Source organism: Cupressus sempervirens, chromosome 11 (genome assembly GCF_028749045.1).
Source record: "Cupressus sempervirens isolate cs-2001-9-10 chromosome 11, ASM2874904v1, whole genome shotgun sequence".
Classification (NCBI taxonomy): domain Eukaryota; kingdom Viridiplantae; phylum Streptophyta; class Pinopsida; order Cupressales; family Cupressaceae; genus Cupressus; species Cupressus sempervirens.
Genome location: NC_143128.1, coordinates 395481382 through 395486722, shown reverse-complemented (window position 1 = coordinate 395486722; position 5341 = coordinate 395481382). Strand labels below are relative to the sequence as shown.

At 33.9% G+C, this 5341-nt stretch overlaps 1 pseudogene; it reads right to left on the bottom strand.

Annotated features, from left to right (window-relative positions):
- Positions 1-4019: 4019 nt before the first annotated feature.
- Positions 4020-4138, bottom strand: LOC149529699 (5S ribosomal RNA; annotated as a pseudogene).
- Positions 4139-5341: the final 1203 nt, after the last annotated feature.

Here is a 5341-nt window from a genome sequence, read left to right as displayed (position 1 = left end):
CTTAGGCAAGATTGTTTCTCTATTTATTCTGAATCATATTATCTATAAATATGCAGTTCCTTATGAGATTATCACTAACAATGGAGGCCAGTTTAAAAATAAGGACCTTAAACAAATTTTTAAGCATTTCAAGATAAAAAACATTGGTCCTCCATTTACTTCCTAGAATGGTAGAGATTGGCACTTATAGATAAATCTAGATTTGTGGGCCTATAGAACTAGTATTCGTACTCCTACTAGGGCTACTCCTTTTACCCTTACATATGGTGCTGAAGCAGTGTTACCTTTAGAGGTTGAGATTCCTTCACTTAGAGTTTCCCTCAAAGGTCTAGTTATAGATGAAGACTACCACACCATGAGAATTCAAGAGTTACAACTTCTAGATGAAGAAACACCGAGCATCATTTGACCATATGAAGGTCTATCAAAAGTGCATGTCAAAAGCATTCAACAAAAAGGTTCACCCTAGAGAATTCCAAGTGGGAGATCTTGTATTACATGAAAATCCTAAAAATCAACAAAATATAGATAAAAAGGGTAAATTTGAACCTAATTGGCTTGGACCTTATATTATTACAACAATTTTTGGGTTTGGTGCCTATTTACTATCTACAATAGAGGGATAGAAACTCCCTAATCCTATCAATATCTTCCACCTAAAGGAGTTCTATCCATGATTCCCATTCTATCTAGGGGCATCTTTGTACATATTTATTGATCCTAAATAAAATACAAAAAAATGATATACTATCAAAATTCTAAAAATTGGAAAATATCCTAAAGAAATAATCATCTTATTAATAAATGCTTTGATGTATCTCCAAAAATTTATATATTCCAAAAAAGAATTTTAAAAAATAATAATAATCCAAGTGGTGAAAACTTGGAAATGAGCGCTACTTGAGGCCTTTGTACCCCTGTTTCTTAGCACATGTCTTTGACACTTAGCCTTTCTCCATCATTCCTTGTCCTCATTTCCTTAGTATGGAATTGGTATTTGTCTTTGTCTAAGGGCATAACTGTGTTAGCTTTGGTCTCTTGGCTATGTTAGTCTTTAGGACAGCTCACAAATGGTGTTTTTCAATAGCACCCCAACTATATTTTTCAATACAACCCATGAGATAGAGTGTTTTTCAACACTTATTAGTTTGGTCTTACCCAATTTTTTCATGTGATCTTACCTACTTGCAAGCATTTGAACCTTATCCTCAGAACCTAGTATTAGTTAACACACTTAAATTTTTAAACATAAACACTTAATGCTTGACTATGTCATGATCTTTTCTTTATGTGTTGACTATTATTGATTTTTGTTGAGTGTCCTTGTTTGATAAGTCTCTCCGAGATGCATAGCTAGAGGACTTGGGGCATGGGGCATGTTTTTATTTGTTTTCCACTTGTGGGTGTCTTGAAACTCTAGAGTGTATCTTTTTGTTTCCTTGAAACACTTAGAAGATTTGAGGCATCATCCTTGAATGCTTTTGCACAACCATTCTTATGGTCATCTTGGCATCTATGCCTTGATGCAAGCATGGTTTTGCTACATTAAATTGGGTAAGCTAACATCGAAGTCAACTTGACCTTTATGTCTTTGATGCTTATGTTAGAATCTTTCCACATTCCAATCCAATATAAATCACATTCATATCTTCATAGTTGCACCTGTGACTAGTGATGATTGTGTGATTTTTTTGATGTCTGTTAATAATGGCCCAATGATAAAAATAAGTTCTTTTACATTTCTAATGAATGATGAACACAAAAATCTATGTTACATTGCTCTATTGCAATAACATTTTTTTATTTTCATGTAGCTTACATTATTAGACTTCATGTTAGTTTGCATTTTTAGGCCGCATTATGAGTTTGAGAGGGTTTTCCCTTCATGTTTCTTGTGGAATTTTAATCAACTATGGTCATGTTTTGATCTTTATTTCCTTATCTTCTTTCGTGATCTCAATCAAAATTTCTATCATAAACAGTTATTTGATTTTGAGGCATTCTATTTCTTTCAAAAAAATTTCTTTTCTTTTTTCTATTTCTTTCCACATCTTCCAAATTTCTACCTTCCATTCACTTTCGCCCCACTTCTTTTCTTCTAATTCAAATTTGGGGCATACTATTTCATGTTTGATGATCTACCTTGGTTCTGTGATTCTTATATCTTTCATCTCACATCAAGAATTTTATCTTTTGTTCGATTTGATCAAATTTATCAATTCTTTGTTTCTCCTCTATCTCATTTCAATTTTGATTATGAGGGAGAAATACCTATCAACTTTAATCCTTGATTCAGTTTTATCAATTTTATCTTTGACTTTTTAAAGTCAAAATTTATTTGTATTCTTTGTTCTAATGCGTTCCCGAATTGACCACACACCTAGGTTTTTTTGTGATCCCAAATCAATCTCACACTTCAATTTCTTTCTTTGACTATATGTGTTCCCAAATTGATCACACATTAGTCAAAGAGGGGCAAATGTATGCACCATAAAATGGTTGCCTAGACTATGGGGCCCCATTATTCAACTTATCAAATTTCCTAAATCTATGGTTTGAAATATTTTATTAAATCAATCCATATCAATTTCTTTGATCAAATTATAATTAATTCAATTATTTCAGCATTTCCTAAGGTTGGATCATTTTATCCTAAGTCTTATTGAATTAAAAGAAAACCTCTCTATTAATTAAATAATTAATCCACATTTAATTACTTAAGAGAAAAACCCTTCTTTTAATTTAATTATACATTTCCTATTTAATTTTTAATTTTTAGATAGGTAATCAACCAAAGCCTAGATAATTTATCAGTCATTATTATTGTTATTAAATTATTTATTATTATGTGTTAATCTCGAGTAGATTTGAAACCAAGATCTCCCTGATGAAAGGCTCACAATTTAATGAAATAAAATCTCACTTGAAAAAGGAAATTAAATAAATAATTATTAAATAAATTCTTATTTCCTCTACACTTAAATGCACATATTTCTAAGTGGGATTCCATTTAATTTTCCTCCTCTTTTATCATTGGCAGAATTTTATCTCACATAGATCATTCTTTCTCCTCCCTTGATTAAATCTTATTGCCTCTTAATCTTAATCATCCATTCTTCTTTATAAGGGAGATCCATCTCCTCATTTTTGATATCCACGATTATGCTACTGTTATGTTGCAGGTTTGGAGAGTGATTTTTGGAGAAGGAGTTTGAGCATTAAATTTTTTTTTGGAGAACTTCTATCTTCTTGTCTTCTTCTCTCATGCATCCATGGCCTCCATCATCATGATTCATCCTTGCATTTTCATATTAGGTTAGGTCCATATTTGTTTTCACAGGTTAATCTTGCATTGTTATTCCCTTTCATAGAATAGATCTCATTTCTTGCATTGCTTTGTATTGGTATCATTTAGATTAGCTTGTGTCTTCATTTGCATGTATATTTTGATCTTTGAATTTCTCATTTTATGGTATACTTGCATGGACACAAACTAGGTCAAACAAAGGGCCTCCATTACAAACCCTTGCACTCCATGAATAGAGAGCTATGAGTTGCTATTCAAGACCTCACTCTTGAGCAATCTTGGGTATAATGACTCATAGAAGTGTGTCAACATTTTAACACACACATGTTATCTAGGATGCACCTTATCTAGTACTTAGAGCATGCCTTATAAAGTACTATCAATGCACAAGGATGTAAAAAGAGCTCCAGAATTAGGAATGTGTGTTATTTAGTACTCGAGAAGCAAGTGTTAGGAGGATGAGCACATATGTCCATCCAGTACTCAAAGTGTGTCATTAATATTTTAATGTTTTAACTCAAAGATGCCGCTTTCCAACCCCCACAAGATGAGAAATAGACTCAAGGGACCCAGAATGGACTCGAGGACAAAATCAAGTATTGGGATGGAAAATGGGGAGCAAGACCAAAAGGGAGGATGCATGATTGAAAAAGGGTTCCAAGAATCAAAACTCTAGCATAAGTAATATGATGCCTAGAGCAAAGACTGAACAAGGGTGCAACTTTGAGACTTCCCAGGAGGTCACCCATCCTAGTACTACTCCAACCCAAACACGCTTAACTACAGAGTTTTGATGGGATCCTATGCACTAATGCTAGTACAATTGCACCCAACATCTTACTCTTACACCATGAGCTTAGTGCATGCATCATAAATCACCTCATCTAGGAAACACCTTGTTGAGCACTCAACATGCACCTTATCAAGTACTCAAAATGCATGAGAAAGAAAAGAGCACTTTAGCATTAAGAACACACCTCATCCAACACTTAGAAGGCACCAATAGGAAGAAAGGCCTGAACTTCTATACAAACAACTTCTCCTAATGAAGCCACATGGAAAATTTTGAGAAGAACGAAGATGCGGGTCAAAAGTTACAACCCTTAGAAGTTCTTGAATCAATTTTTGATCTTAATAACCTTTTCGTGATTATAAGAATCAATTATTATATCAATAGTTTTAGCCATATGGAGAATAATTTTTTTAGGAATGTCATTTTATCGTCATGTTTAGTATCTCTTATCTAGCACTCAAAACATACCTTATCAAGAACTCAAAATGAATGAGCAAGGAAAAATCACTTTGGCATTAAAAATGTGCCTTATCTAGCACTCATTAGGTGCCAACATGAAGAAAGACTCAAGTACATATCTAGGGTTAGGAATGAGTCATTAACTTTTAGCTATTACAAGGTTGAGGCAGTAGCTTTGTTACACTTGGGAGATGAGGAGTAGGCTTGGGGACTCAAAATGGATTTAAATCAGGATATAGAATAGAGAATGGGGAAGTATGATGGAAAATGGGCCTTGAGAACCAAAATGGCAGTGTGAATATACCAATGATAGAACTAGAGGCTCTAAAAAGTAAGAAAAGGGTACAACACTAGGACTTTTTGGGAGGTCACCCATTCTAGTACTACTCTGATTGAAGTGCGCTTAACTGCAGAGTTTTAATGGTATTCAGTGCACTAATGCTGGTATGATCACACACATCATCAAGCCCTCTTGCCCTAACCTTAACATGTGAATTAGAATGCATATTATCTAGGATTCACCTTACTTAGCATTCAAAACATGCCTTATAAGGTGCTATCAATGCACAATGAAGTAAAAAGAGCTCCTAAATTAGGAATGTGCCTTATCTGGTACTTGGAAGGCAAGTATTAGGAAGATGAGCACATATGTCCATCCAATACTCAAAGAGTATCATTAGCTTTTTAATGTTGTAAGTCAGGGATGACACTTTCCAACACCTGTAAGATGAGAAATAGACACAGGGGACCTAGAATGGACTCAAGGATGGAATTGAGTTTTG